Source organism: Canis lupus, chromosome 28 (assembly GCF_048164855.1).
Source record: "Canis lupus baileyi chromosome 28, mCanLup2.hap1, whole genome shotgun sequence".
Classification (NCBI taxonomy): domain Eukaryota; kingdom Metazoa; phylum Chordata; class Mammalia; order Carnivora; family Canidae; genus Canis; species Canis lupus.
Window position 1 is genome coordinate 34187519 of NC_132865.1, and position 16515 is coordinate 34204033.

At 38.1% G+C, this 16515-nt stretch overlaps 1 pseudogene; it reads left to right on the forward strand.

The window, feature by feature from the left end:
* The first annotated feature begins 2097 nt into the window (after positions 1-2097).
* LOC140620045 (serine/threonine-protein kinase RIO2 pseudogene) lies at positions 2098-15974 on the forward strand (annotated as a pseudogene).
* The last annotated feature ends 541 nt before the right edge of the window (positions 15975-16515 follow it).

A 16515-nucleotide genomic window follows, 5' to 3' on the forward strand; every position in this document is an offset into this window, starting at 1 on the left:
GTCCAATCTAAAGGGAAAGCACAGAAGGCAGGAACAATGCAAAAATGTCCACTGTTTACCAGCACTATTCACAGTGTCATGGAGGCATCAGTCAAATACATTTGAAAAGAAAAATTACAAGTTTAAGGATTGAAAAAGAAGAGGTAAAACTATGCTTCTTTACAGATTATATAAATGCAAGAATATCAATTAAAAAGCTACAGTCAGAAAATTACCGATTTTACCATCTAATAAGATAGAAAGTTGACAAAAAATTAATATCATAATGTATATGTAAACAACTGGTTAGAAGATCCAACTAAGAGAATACATTTGTTCGCCCATAACTGTTGCTCACCTCTTTCTGTGGCACATAGGAAACTTGACATCCTAGCCTCCTGCAGGCAGACAAGACCATGTGACTAATTCTGAGCATTTTCAGTAGACACTGTATTTGAAGGAAACCAAATAAAGATAGATCTTTACAGAAGAAGGTGAGCTAACAATGTAGAAGGAAAAATCGAATTAGAATATCATCATTCTGTAACACCTAATAAGATTATTGACTTACATATGTCAGTATTAAATGTATTAAGTGTATGATTTACTACTCATAAATGTGAAAATGTAACCGTCTAATAAAGTAACCAGATACTCATTATACTAATCCAGCAGACAATCTAAGCATTATAATCTTAACTAATCAGATATTTAAATTTCCTGAAGTGATGCAATGCGAATTACACATTACCCATCATTTGTCTCAATAAAAATGTTGAACATTTATCCTTAAGCTTTTATATCTAACTTCCAGTTTATAGGAAATGCCGGAGATAGAACAATCTAAATTGCACCATAAGGAAACAACCAGAAAAATTCAAAGACATGCAACCCACAGATTAGTACCTGTGTCTCTTCAAAATATTCCTTTCAAAGGAGAGAAGCTTATGGCCTGGATATGCTCATTATAATTCCAAGTGCTTCCTCATACTTCAAACTTCCCTTGTCCTTAGGTTGGGACCACACAGCCAGTTGAGGACAGCAATTCTGGGCCAAGACAGTTAAGAGTCAGTGGCTCTTCTCCATTCCTTTCTTAGAGACCATCATCCAGATCTAGATGGCCAAATGCAAGGTAGGAGAGGGCCACCCAACCTTTGTTGAATTAAACAAGTTAAATGGCAGTCTTTGCCAGCTGTAATATCTAGCATTAAGTATTCTTCACCAATATTGGGCCTGTGCTGAATTTTAAAACACTCAAGGACAAAGCAACAGATGCACTGCATCCTTTTGGATTGGATCTCAATCTGAATAAACTCCTGAAAAAATTATTTGGGAATCGGAGGGAGAAATTCAAATATGAACTCAGTGTTCAGCAGGATGTTGGGCAAAGGCAGAGTGACATGTGTGACCCAGCCCTGGGGAACAGAGCCAGGTAGAGAAGCTAGCAGGAGACACCATGGGGTAGAGCTCACAAAAATAAAAAGGAGAGTCAAAGGAAGTGGCTAAAAATAACTGGTGGCAAAAGTCACAGAGAAATTTATCCATGGAGAGGGTCCATGTCTTGGTACTGTAACACAGCCCAAAGATGTGAACAGGATGTAGTATTTTGAATTGAGTATTCAAAAAAAAAAAAAGACTAGGCTTTAACCCAGAAGAAATAAAGAATCACTTCAAATTGGTAAGATTAATTATCTGCCATCATTAAAAATGGAGGTTTGAGAACCAAGATAAATCAATTCTAGGAGAAATTGTTGTGCACTTGGGTCTTATGGCTCACGGAGAGTGTGGAATATAGGTGGACCCATAGTTAATTGATGATTAAGGTGTCAGTGGCAAAGGGGAGGTTTCTTTGAAGGAATGGGATTTTGAGAACAGACATCCATAGACAAAGGTATGAAAGGCAGAAGGAAAAGAGTAAATAGTCCATCAGACTGTGCACTCTCTCTTCTGGTCAGTAGCATCCAGAGGCACAAAAGATGCCTGCCACTAGACTCTGGCCTCCTCTGGAGCTAGACAGTGGGCACCCCAAGGGCTGCCTCACCTCATAGAAACCCACAGAGTAGCCAGATGATGCTCTAGTAACTCTAATGACAACAGTAATTACAGAACAAAATGATGATGCGGAATACCGGCTCACAGCATGAATTCGGTAACTACCGAATAAACAGGTAAACCACCTGAGTAAGAATGTGTAGTAGCTCGCTAATCAGAACTACTCCTGGGCACTGCAGGATAGAGTTCCGTCGAATCAATGATTCTGCATTCATGATTTCTCATCCTTCACACCCTCTCCTCAACATTAATCCCAGAGAGTCGAAAAGAACTCCCGGAAAGTCTGACAAAAATACATAAATCTATGTGAACAGATACCTACATAATGGCTATATATATACACACGGGATCCCTGGGTGGCTCAGCGCTTTAGCGCCTGCCTTCGTCCCAGGACGTGATCCTGGAGACCCGGGATAGAATCCCACATCAGGCTCCCTGCATGGAGCCTGCTTCTCCCTCTGCCTGTTTCTTCCTCTCTCTCTCTCTGTCTCTGTGTCTCTCATGAATAAATAAAATCTTTAAAAAATAAAAATATATATGTCTGTTTTACGCATATCTATAAGTGTGATATATCTATGTGCATATATAGTGAATGTAAATGCATACATATGTACAATCATGGACATGTATATGTATGTATATACAGAGAGAGAGACAAATGTATATGTGTGTGTGTGTGTGTATAACAAGGTACTGTCTCCACAAAATCATATCAAAAGAGAAATTAGAAGGATGAGTTAAACTAGAGTCAAGACAACTCTACTAAAAATTTCAAGATAAAAAAATTGGAAAATTTTGTGCCCAATTGATTGTGCCAGAATACCATTCCCTCCTTACCTGGTAGCAAAACACTAATTTTACTGGAGGGGCAATATGCCCAACTAAAAGATGACATTTCCCAACTTGTCTGGCACATAGGAGTGGTCATGAACATGTAAACAGAAATAGCAGAAACAGGTATCTGTGGAAATACCCTTTTGGCCTATTGCTTTCCCCTTCTCCCTGGGTGGAACTCCAATGTGATAGTTGAAGCACCAGCAGCCACATTACACCACCTGAAGAAGTGGCTAAAAAGACAGTCTGGAAGTCCAGAAGGAACCTAGAATCCTAATGACTTTGGAGGGCTATCACACTAATATAGGAACGAAACGACTGTCCATGTATCTAAATTAAAACAGCAGTGCCTACTGCAAAACAATTGCTCAACAGTGAGCCAATCTACGTCTTTATTTCATGGATTCATCAAATATTTATGAAGAACAGACTATGATTTATACATCTTGTTGGATGCATGGTACCAAAGTGAATTGGGCCAGTCTTTTCCCTTTAGAAATCCATAGCTTTGTGGAGGAAAGAGGCATGTAAAACAGTAATCACAATTTGATAAATAATCTAAAAGATGATGTAGCAAACTCTGAGCTTTATAGTTATTATACTTCAAAATATTTCTCTTCTGACATAATATGTTTAATTCATATCATTTTCTATTTTCCAAGACCTTGAAAATACATTGAGAGTTTATTAACTATATCCATAATAACATTTGAAGATCACTGTTGAATTTAATTCAATTAAAAAAATGCCAAGGGGCACCTGGGTAGCTCAGTCAGTTAATCATTTGACTCTTGATTTCAGTTCAAGTCATGATCTCAAGGTCCTGGGATGGAGCTCCATGTCAGGCTCCAAGCTCATTAGAATTCCTTATTGCAAAAGAGGTGTCTTCTGAAAAACACAGCAAAATGTTTCCTGTTCCAGAAGAAGGTCAATTAATAAATACGGGGGGGAGGGGAAGCTAACTTAGAAAATCACCATTTTGCAATCCCCAGTGTAATCATCAATTCAGGCAAGGGTCAGGAGTGGTTGTTAATATCTCCAAGTGTGCCACATGCCTATCAGAATGACTACAGCATGCAGCACTGACAACATCCAGTCCTGGCCAGGGTGTGGTGCAACAGGATGCCCCATTCACAGCTGATGAGGACATAAAATGTTACAGCCACTTTGAAAGATTGACAGTTTCCCACAAAACTCAACATACTCTTACCATACAATCCAGTGATCACTCTCCTTGATAAACACAGGTGTTTTCAGTAGCTTCACTTATAATCATCAACTAAGATACATGCAAGATGCCCTTCAACAGGTGAATGAGTAAATAAACTTGGTACAGACAATGGAATATTATTTAGCTATGAAAAGAAATGAGCTTCCAAGCCATGAAAAGACATGAAGGAAACTTAAAGTGCATTTTACAGATTGAAAATATCCAAACCAAAAAGACCACATACTATTTAATTCCAGCTATATACCATTCTGGAAAAAGGTGAAACTAGAGATACAGTGAAAAGATCAGGGTTTTGGGGTGAGAAAGATGACTAGGTAGGACAGGATTTTTAGGGCAGTGAAAAGTATGTGGTAGGATACCATATGAGACTGTAACAGTGGGTATATGTCAAAACCCAAGAATAGAGTGAACCCTAATGTAAACTATGAATTTGGGGTAATAATGATGAATCAGGGGACACCTAAGTAGCTCAGCAGTTTGGCGCAGCCTTCAGCCCAGGGCGTGATCCTGGAATCCTAAGATGGAGTCCCACGTCAGGCTCCCTGCATGGAGCCTCCTTCTCCCTCTGCCTGTGTCTCTGCCTCTCTCTCTCTCTCTCTCTGTCTCTCTCTCTGTCTCTCATGAATAAATAAATAAAATCTTTTTTAAAAAATGATGATGAATCAGTGCATGCTCACCAATTGTAACAAATGTACCACTCTGGTGCTGATGTTAATAGTGGGAGAGGTTGTGCAAGTGGGAGGTGAGGGAATATACGGGAATATATATATATATCTCACATATGCATAAGATAAAAGATTGTCGGAAGCAATATAGTCACATGGTGCCCAAGTACCATCCCACAGTCTATTAGTAATTATAATTAGTTTGTCATTACAATGGAGAAAGCTTGTAGTCTCCACCTTCTCCTGGGGACTAAATTTAGCCTCTCTAGTAGTGGAAGAGCCCAGATATTACAACAGGGTGCAGTATGAAGTATTACATAGTATATGATATTTCTGAAATTAACATATCACCTATATATATCACACAATGGAATATACTAGAATGGAACTATACATACAATGGAATACTACTCAGCCATAAAGAATGAAATTTTGCCATTTGCACTGATGTGGGTAGGGCTAGAGAGAATTATGCTAAGTGAAATAAGTCAATGAGAGAAAGAAAAATACCATTTTATTTCACTTGTATGTGGAATTTAAGAAACAAAATGAATGAGCAAAAGGGGGAAGAGAGAGAGGCAAACCATAAGAGACTCTTAACTCTAGAGAGCAGTTACCAAAGGGGAGGGGGATGGGGGATGATTGAAGTTGGTGATGGGAATGACACTTGCTGTCATGAGCAATGGGTGTTCTATAAAAGTGTTGAGTCACTATATTGTATACCCGAAACTAACATTACACTGTATGTTAACTGGAATTTAAATAAAAACTTTTAAGAAAAGGAAAAGAAAGCTTTCTATATCTCAATGATGGGAATCTTTGGGGTGATAGACTGCAAACTGAGTGCATTATCAGAGTCTCTTGTGCAAATGATAAAAATCAAAATTTGCATGGCATTTTACAAAATGCTTTGTTATATTTGTTATTTCCATATTTTTAACCTTCTTGAGAGTCAGATATCTGTAGGAATTCTCACAGTCTATCCTCTAACCTGAAAAGCTCAGTACATGCCAGAAAAATAAAAGAAAATCTTGGGATTCAAAGTGCAGTTTATTGCAGATTATTTAGGAAAGTTACATGTGTAGTGTGGTCAGAGGAACAGGAGCTTTGGAATCACAGTCTGGGCTCAAAACCCACTTCTACTTGTGAAAGGTATACCCCTTGGTGAGTTATGTGCCTACCTGAGTCTCATACTTACCTGACAGGGCTGTTTTGAGGATTACATAAAATAGGCCATTGAAAGCACACAGTGTTTAGTACTTGATAAGTATTTCTCATCAGAATGCTTCATGATTTTTTTCTAGTTGTCTGGTTGCCACAGTGCCCAAGGACCTACCTGGGAGTGGTATGTCTTCCAGTCAGTGTTTCCTACATCCAGGGCTTGCCTGTACTTTTTACTTCAAAAGTAAAAAAAATGAATACTCGTCGGGCTCCCTGCATAGAGTCTGCTTCCCCTCTGCCTGTGTCTCTGCCTCTCTCTCTGTGTGTCTCTCATGAATAAATAAACAAAATCCTAAAAAAAAAAAAGCGGGGGAGGGGGGAACATCTGGTTGGCTCAGCAGTTGAGCGTCTGCCATTGACCTAGGGCGATCATGGAGTTGTGGGATCAAGTCCCACATCAGGCTCCCTGCATGGAGCCTTCTTCTCCCTCTGCCTGTGTCTCTCTCTCTCTCTGCATCTTTCATGAATAAATAAACAAAATCTTTTTTAAAAAATGAATACTTCACATGCCTGAGAGTGTGGTCTCTTAGTTTAGAGTGAGGTCTCTCCAATTAGTGAATGATGGAGAAATGTCAAAACTTTTGTCCTGGGACGCCTGGGTGGCTCAGCAGTTGAGCATCTGCCTTTGGCTCAGGGTGTGATCCCGGGGTCCTGGGATCAAGTCCTGCATCAGGCTCCCTGCACGGAGCCTGCTTCTCCCTCTGCCTGTATCTCTGCCTCTGTGTGTGTGTGTGTGTGTGTGTCCCATGAATAAAAAAATAAAATCTTTAAAAAAAAAAAACTCTTGTCCTCAGAATGGTCACAAAGGGTAACAATATGTTGCTGAAAATTAATAATTTTTACAGAAAGCTGCATGAACTTCTTTCAAGATAAATCATATATTTTGAGAGCAAATTTTTTCCTACACAAAACGTATAGGGAAAGTCATAATCTTCCCTTGTTCTCCACATAAAAATCCTGTGACCCAGAATGCTTTCTCCATCACACTTGGATTTGTTTTGGGGGGGTTCCCCCCAATTTTATTGAAAAATAGTTGACATACTTCACTGTGTAAGTTTTAGGCATATGCAGGATGTTTTTGTTTACATACATTGTGAAATGATTGTAAAACATTCAACTAACATTCATTTTTCTCATACAGATACGATAAAAACAAAGAAAATCTCCTTGAGATAAGATCATAAAAAATCATAGGATTTTTTAATCTTCTAATTAGAAACTTGTGCCCTTGACTACCTTCCTCTAATTCCCCTTCCTGCCACCCTCAACCTCTAGTAACCACAAGTCTGACTTCTTTTTCTATGAATTTGTATCTTTTGTTCTCTTTTAGTTTCCACATGTGAATGAGATTGTACAGGATTTGTCTTTGTCTGACTTATTGCACTCAGCATAATGCCTTCAAGATCCATCCATGTTGTTGCAAATGGTAGAATTTCTTCATTTTTGTGGCTAAATAATACACACACACACACACACACACACACACATTCACTATTGTAAGTAATATTGCAACCAATATGGGAGGTGTAGGTATCGTTTTGAATTAGTGCTTTGTTTCCTTTGGATATATTCCCACAAGTGGAATTGCTGGATGATATGATAATTTTATTTTTCATTTTTTGAGGAACCTCAATACTGCTTTCTATAACTGCTTCAGCAATTTCCATTCCCAGAAACAGTGCATAAGCGTTCCTTTTTCTCCACATCATTGCTATGTGAAAAAAATGAAACTGTACCCATATTTTACACCATTTACAAAAATTAACTCAAAATGGATTAAAGACTTAAATGTAAGACCTGAAACCATGAAACTTCTAGAAGAAAACATAGGGAAAAACCTGCTTGACATGGGTCTTGCTGATGATTTTTTGGCTATGACACCTAAAGTACAAGCAACAAAATAAAAAACAAACAAGTAGGAGACATCAACCAAGCAACTCTTGCAAGAGTTAAATGAATTGAGATGTGCAAAACACTTAGAAGTTGTATAATATGTAGGAAGATTCCAAAACTATTATTGCTATTATGATGATGATGATGATCACAATGCTAGTGGTTGTTATTTCCTTGAGCAACTGTAGTCTGTTCTAACATAGGTTTTGTAGGTGTACATATCTAATTTCTACATGAAAATAATTGTGTAAGAATGTTCAAGTGTAGCACAATATGATTGTCAAAAATCTGTCACCAAAACAAAACAAACAAACAAAAAAGCTTCTGTTGTTTTTTAAAAGGTGAATCTGAGAAAAGAACGCATTAGCTCCAAGAAAAGCCTGCTCTGATGGTAAAGGCATGGACTCTGTTCAGGAGACCTCTAACCGAATCCTGAGGTTACCTATTTTATTGGCTAGCTATGTGACCTTGAATAAAGCTACTCCATCTCCACACATCCACACCCCCCCCCTCAGGTCCTCACTATAAAATAGAAATAACTACCTGGTGTGACTTTCAGAGGCATATTGTGAGTATCAGGTAAAATATATCAAGACCTTATTTGTATTACAATACTATTTCTATATTATTGAACAACTGCCTAATGAAAAGCATATTTCTAGTAGATATGAGATCATCAAGTGAATTCATATAATAGAAAAATGACTAGACTGAGAATTCAGATCCTTGTTTTACTAGTTACATAATGTTGGGCATTGAGTCAAGGTTCAAAGACCTTATTTCTTTAACTATAAAGCTGTCCTACTAATCTGTGATCTCCCTGTGGGTCAAATTAGATTATGTGTAGGAAAGTGCCCTGTGAATTGGAAATATTCTTGTTAGGATAAAATATTTTCATACTCATTACTTATATAATTTAGAAATTCAGTGATTGTAGTTGTTGTTGCTAAAATATGTATTTGGGGGATTAAAGTCTCAAAGGTAAATCTCCTTGCATTAAATGCGTTATGTGCACCATGCTTGTGCTTTCTCACTTGTCTTCATACAGGAACCAAATGACTATTTTTTAAGATTTTAATTATTTATTTGAGAGAAGAGAGAGAGAGAGCATGTGTGCATGAGTGGAGGGAGGGGCAAAGTAAGAAGGAGAAGCAGACTCCCCACTGACCATGACCTGAGCAGAAGACAGATGCTTAACGGACTCAGCCACACAGGTGCTTCCACCCAAGTGATCTTTTAAACACATTAATCAAACCATCTCACCCCCCTTGATCAAAAATATCCAGAGGATTCCAAATGTACTTAGAATAATGTACAGTTAACCTATCAAGGCCTATAAGCCCCTCCATGATGTAGCAATCTCCTCCTTCATCTGGTTCCCATCTCTCACTTTCTCTACCTTCTGCACACTTTCTCTACTCCAAGGACCTTGATGAGACCCCAGAGCACATCAAGCTCTTTCGTATAGGAGGGCCTTTGCACAATAGTTCTCTCTAACAAGAATATATACTTTCTCCTGATTTTTGCATAGTTGCCCCTTCCCATCCTTCAGACCTCAGTAAGCTCTAACTTGTACCTTTAACACTGTGTGTTCTATTCTCTTTGGCTTCATTCATTTACATAGTTACAGCCAAAGGTATTGATAGCCTTCTTGATAAATGTCAGCAAACTTTGGGAGAGATGATGCTGAACAACCACTAAAACCAGAGAAATCCACTTCCATGTGACAGGAAAAGAATCTTCATTTGCTTCTGTAAAATTCCAAAGCTGTTTTTTTTTTTTCAATTTTTTATTGCAGCTCTTAGCTCCTGTGTTCCAAGACTAGGAAAACAAAACAAAGAAATGTCTCTACCAAGTTTTGCCTGCAGTATTTCGAATTATGACAGCTTCCCTTTTCTTGAGATCCTCCCATCTTGCCAAGGTTCCTAGCCTCCAAGAAAAGACCTTTCTTGATAACTATAAGACTGTGAGGAGCCCTGTTATTGATAAAACAGATATCAGTACAGCTTCCCGGGAAAGCAGCTTAGTAGGCACTGGTTCCACATATGAACTATAACCATTGTCCCTAAAAAATGAGCTTGTTGTAAATGATTAAATGACACTTTTTCTTCTTTTTTAAATATTTTATTTATTTGACAGAGAGAGGAGAGAGAGAGCACAAGCAGGGGGAATGGCAGACAGAAGAGGAGGGAGAAGTAGACTCCCTGCTGAGCAGAGAGCCCAATGTGGGGCTCCATCCCAGGACCCTGGAATCACAGCCTGAGCTGAAAGCAGATGTTTACCTGACTGAGCCATCCAGGTGCTCCAAATGATACTTATTCCTAAATATGGCACTCCTATGCTGTGGTTACACTATCAATCTTTCCAATTACATCCTGCTAAAAAGAAGACTTGGTTCTTTTTTTCTTTTTTAAATGGAAGAGCCAGAATCTTGTTGAATTCAGGCTTTCCTTTTTTTTTAAGATTTTATTTATTCATTCATGAGAGACACAGAGAGAAGATAGAGACATATGCAGGCTCCTTGCAGGGATCCTGATGTAGGACTCAATCCCAGAACTCTGGAATCACCCCCTGGGTCAAAGGCAGACACTCAACCGCTGAGCCACCCAGGCAGCCCGAAGACTTGGTTCTTATTGAACCTATAAAAATAAGTACATGGCCATAAAAGAGGAAGGATCTTAGTAATAGCCACTTTGATAGAATCAGTCTTCTGCTCTAAATAGGTTCATGGATAAAGGAAATTAATATCTTTCATGTTGTCAATAAAATGGTTTGATTGTTTATAGATATACAGTGGTTAGAGTAAATTTCATTCCATATATTTGTCTAAGCTTAACCCATATTAAGACATTCATCTGAAATCCACTTCAGAATTAGAATTAGTCTACTGAACGCTTGTTATTTTACAATCTACACTAAGATTCCCCATAAGAGAATAGAGAAAAGAAAAAAAGGAGGGAAGGAAAAAAGCCATTAGAAACTCTTAATGAGAGAGAACAAACTGAGGGTTGATGGAGGGAGATTGGGTGGAGGATGGGCTAGATGGGTGATGGGCATTAAGGAAGGCACTTGTTGTGATGAGCACTGGGGGTTGTATGAATTCAGTGAATCACTGAATTCTACTCCAGAAACCAATATTGCACTGTATGTTAACTAACTAGAATTTAAATTAAAAAAAAAAAAAGATTCCCCATAAGACATTTTCTAGAATTCTGAGAGTATTGGTTGGAATGAGATCTTTCAAAAAGAGTTTTATGGCAACTTATATGCATATGCATAACTTCCTTCATTGAGGATCAGAAACAGATCAAGAGGAAAGGAAAAGACTTCATATGCTCATCAGAAAATAGAACATTAACCACCTTTAAATTTCTCTCATTGAGTCCATCATCCAGCCCTATGAAATTATTTCGTTCTACTGGATCTTGGTCTGAGTCTGTTTTTATATTGTCAACTACTTCTGGACTAAAGAGGCCCAAGGGACCAGATTCACCCCCTGCTATGGCCTTATAAGTGTGGCAATGTCAGCAGTTCATGGTGGGAGGCCCATACCAATGAGTCAATTTCTTGGAACAGCCCTTTGCAAAGTGACTTTTTAGTGTTTCCTGCTATATGTGTTTTTCACAAGATACAATTTCTAGCTTGTAGCACCAGAGCCTTCAGGCAGATGAGAGGAGTTCAGAAACTTCCTATTGATTACAAAATTGAATGGACCTAATTCAATTATTTTGGTAACCAAAAGTATCAACTGGAGGAAAGAGAAACCTCTACATTTTGGTGTAAGACATAACCACTTTACATTAATTTGGTTAATTATTACAGTGAAAGCATAACAATCCCCAGAGCCCTTCTTTCCATCCTGGTGATTGTACAATCTGTGATGAAGCAAATATGTATTAATAAATTTTCTCAGGAAAGGTCTAGTTGCCCTTTTTTGACCTGATAGATTTTACCCACATTTTCTCAGAGCAAATCCTCTAATGGGGCTAAACTAATGTAGAAATGAAGAAATGTAGAGCATACCAACTATACCACATTGTTCTCAGCATCCCTGTTGCCACTGATTGCCATGCCATGGATTTCAGCTAAAAGAACAAGCCTTAGGTGGTTTCATCCCCTAAGAAGTGCCAAAGATGGCTCTGAGTATAATAACACCTCAGCTTTATTTTTCTAAACAAAAACATAGCTGAATGGTTGCATTGGATACCTTAATAGCTACAGTTACTGTACAGTTTTTCCCCCCAAATAACAGAAAGGGGTGCCTGGGTGGCTCAGCCAATTAAGCGTTTGACTCTTGGTTTTGGCTCAAGTCATGATCTTAGGGTTCTGGGATCAAGGCCTGCATGGGGCTCTGTGTTCAGTACAGAGTCTTCTTGTCCTTCTCCCTCTGCTCCTCCACCTCTCTCTCTCTCTCTCTCTAAAATAAGTATATAAAATCTTTTTAAAAATTAAAAACAGAGAAAACTAATAATATTAATTAATTAGGGGACAATTAATAAGAGACTTAATAGCTTCAGATGTGATGAATTTTTATTCTTTGTTTTAACAATTCAGTAGCATGACAGAAGTTAGCCAAAGGGCTTAGAGTACCTGACAAAGTAAGAATTCCCAGTCTCTGGATGGATTACAGTAAGGTAGAGAATAGTTCTTGTTTACAGCAGACTCAATATTCTAAGGCCAATTTTAAGTTACCAGGTCCCTCATCTTTATTATACATGCATTTATTTTGTTTCTTAATTTGAAAATATACAGTAATATGTGCAGATGATCTTAAACATATAGCTACATAACAATATCATGATTAGCTTTCAACCTTGACTTTAAAATATAATTTACTTAATCATATTAAAAAAATAAGTATATACCACATTGACCTTATCTTCTCAATTCCAGCCTTAGAAAAAATAAGTCAAAACCATACTAGGTAACTCTACACCTTTGCTCTATGAATTTTAGTTTCTTTAAAAATTTTGTAGAAAACCAAAGATTTCTCATAAATTTACCCTGCTAAATATTAATCCTAAAGTCTTTAAGTCATTTAAATTGACAATACAAAGTAGCACAATCACTAGTGATATTAAAAGGTCATCAAAAAGATAATATGAATGAATTACAAAAGACAACGCAAGTGGGGTAGCTAAGTCCAAACAATTGCCAAAACGTACAATAAAGTCATCATTTGTTGTAATTCATCTTAACTGAAAACATTTGCATTTTTCATAACCTGGAATATTTTGTGGAAATAATGATAACTTATCTGACTCATAACCAATGTGAAAAAATTAGGGTATTTATTAACTAGGATTTTCCATGAGAAAAGCCAAGTCTTGGGGTGCTGGGGTGGCACAGTTGGTTAAGGATCTGACTCTTGGTTTCAGCTCAGATCATGATCTCAGCAACCTGGGATCAAGCCCCACATCAGACTCCAAGATCAGCATGGAGTCTACTTGCAATTCTCTCTCCCTCTCCCTTTATACCTCCTGTTCATGCTCTCTCTCTTTAAAATAAATAAATAAATCTTTAGGGGGAAAAAATCAAGTCTTACATCAGATGCAATAAAATAAAATCGAGCAATTCTGATGCTTACTTGCATTCCACACATGGTAAAATCAGGGAAAATAGATAAAGCTATTTATCAGACAAGTCTCATCACTTCACAGATTACCTTGGCTAAGAGTAATGTGTAAATCTGGATTTATATATAATTCTATATTGAGTTCCCTAGCTAAAAATGCTTTATACAAGTGTTATTAATACATTTTTGATAATTGCTCATGCAACACTTATTTCTATTCCTTTTTCTTATTTTTAAAGGTAAATACCTATATAGTGAGAACAAATCATGAGTTTCTGTAATTAATTCATCTTCTAGAATGTGTTTAAAAAATCCTCCACTGATATGTAAGGCCACAAACACAAAAGATCCCTAAAGTACCTAGTCACTTCCCCTCTGGAAGGAAAAGTTTTCTCAAGTGGAAACACAGGAAACTTGTAGCGATTCTGGTCCTAGTTCCAAAGTAAACATACAGGGAGGCGCCCGCAGAGGCGAGTCTGCGGCTGCAGAGGGGGAGGCTCCTGGCTTGGTCTTCGGGCGCCACCGGGAAGGTGAACGTGGCCAAGTTACGTTACCTGAGCTGGGATGACTTCAGGGTCCTGACCGCGGTTGAAATGGGCGTGAGGAACCATGAAATAGTTCCCTGCAGTTTAGTTGCTTCTATAGCCAGCCTTAAACATGGTGGCTGTAATAAAGTTTTAACAGAATTAGTGAAACATAAACTCATAGCTTGGGAGCGCACCAAAACTGTCCAGGGCTACCGGTTGACAAATGCAGGCTATGATTACCCAGCTTTGAAAACACTTTCTTCTAGACAGGTAGTTGCGTCCGCTGGAAACCAGGTGGGTGTTGGCAAAGAATCGGATATTTACATTGTTGCAAATGAAGAAGGACAGCGGTTGGCGTTGACGCTTCACAGACTGGGTGGCGCAGCTATTTGGCGCCTGCCTTTGGCCCAGGGCGCGATCCTGGAGACCCGGGATCGAATCCCACGTCGGGCTCCCGGTGCATGGAGCCTGCTTCTCCCTCTGCGTCTCTCTCTCTCTCTCTCTCTCTCTGTGACTATCATAAATAAATTTTAAAAAAATAATAAAAAAAAATAAAGCTTCACAGACTGGGAAGAACCTCCTTTCGAAATCTGAAAAACAAGCGTGATTATCATAAACACAGGCATAACATGTCCTGGCTTTATTTATCTCGTCTCTCTGCCATGAAAGAATTTGCCTATATGAAGGCATTGTATGACCGGAAATTCCCGGTCCCAAAACCAATTGATTATAACCGCCATGCAGTGGTCATGGAACTCGTAAATGGCTAACCTCTATGTCAGATACACCATGTGGAAGATCCTGCGTCAGTACATGATGAAGCTGTGGAACTAATTGTCAGACTTGCAAATCATGGACTGATTCACCGAGATTTTAATGAATTCAATCTCATTTTAGATAAAGATGACCACATCACCATGATTGATTTTCCACAGATGGTTTCAACCTCTCATCACAACGCTGAATGGTATTTTGACAGAGATGTTAAATGCATTAGAGATTTCTTCATGGAACGTTTCAGCTATGAAAGTGAGCTTTATCCAACTTTTAGTGATATCACTAGTGATATCAGGAAGGAGCACTCCCTTGATGTAGAGGTTTCCGCCAGCGGCTACACAAAGGAAATGCAGGCAGATGATGAACTACTTCATCCAGTAGGTCCAACTGATAGAAATATTGAAACAGAAGATGAGTCTGAATTCTCACATTCTGATGAAGAGATGTCAGAAAAAGCAAGTGTTTGTAGTTTAGAAAATCAGAGTGATGTGATCAAAACTCTACAGATGAGTCAACTGACTGTTGTGTATCATCTGGAGACCTTGAACAAATAAAGGAAGATGATTTCTCAGAGGAGAGTGCTGATGCACACAATTTTGAATTACCTGAACTCAGTCAGGCTTTAGAAGAAATAGACGAGCAAGTCATTGACAACAGTTCTATAACTGAGTATTCTGAGGAAAAAAACAAAACTAAAAATGACACCAGGCAAGATGGTAAAGCAAGTCAAGGAGGAATGCCCATGGGCTATGAAAAGTATGAAGATGCATGCCCTCATCTGATTGCCTTGTCCTTAAACAAAGAAATCATGCCTTTCAGAAATGAAGAAAATACAGAAGATATTAAACAGTACAGAACAAGAAATCTGAGTGTTACATCTGTGGGCAGTGTTTTAAGCTGTTCAACAATTCCTCCGGAATTGGCGAAACAGAAGGTGAAACGTCAGTTGACAAAACAGCAAAAATCAGCTGTAAGATGTTGATTGCAAAAAGGAGAAGCAAATATATTTACAAAACAACGGAGAGAAAACATGCAAAATATTAAGTCAAGCTTGGAAGCAGCCAGCTTCTGGGAAGAGTAATATATTTAAGATCTTGAATATTTTTCAAAATGTTACTATGATCCCCCTTTTAAGACACCCCTTCACTAGTCTTTTCTAGACCAAGGCAGATACATAAATGGATAAATAAACTCTTTCATCTATTAAAAAAAAAAGTAAACATACATACATTAAATAAATAAATAAAAACTAATCTCTCTTCAGAAATAATCAGACAAGGGATAGGGTAATTGGATTATTGGCTTTAAGGAGAGCACCTGATGTGATGAGCACTGGGTGTTATGTACAACTGATAAATTATTGAACATTACATCTGAAACTAATGATGAACTTTAAGTTGGCTAATTGAATTTATATAAAAATTTTTTAGAAGAAATAATCAGATAAAAGAGTACAGCTCTTTGGGGGGAGATTTTGGGGAGAATGGAAAGGTTCCTTGACAGAATATGTTCTGATGATGGCAAGAGATGCAAGGGTGAGGGAACTGGGACTTTTTCATGGCATGGGGACTTAGAACACTGAGTTAATATCTTACTTGGATGAATGAGTAAATTTTACCAAAATAGCTAAGAATTTACCTAAGTCATGCTAGACAACTCCAAAGTGCTTTACTTACCAGAACATATTTTCCTTACATTAAAATCCATCTTTTGCAGAGCTCCTTAACCTAAAAGGGTAGAAACATAAGGCTGACAGTAGAC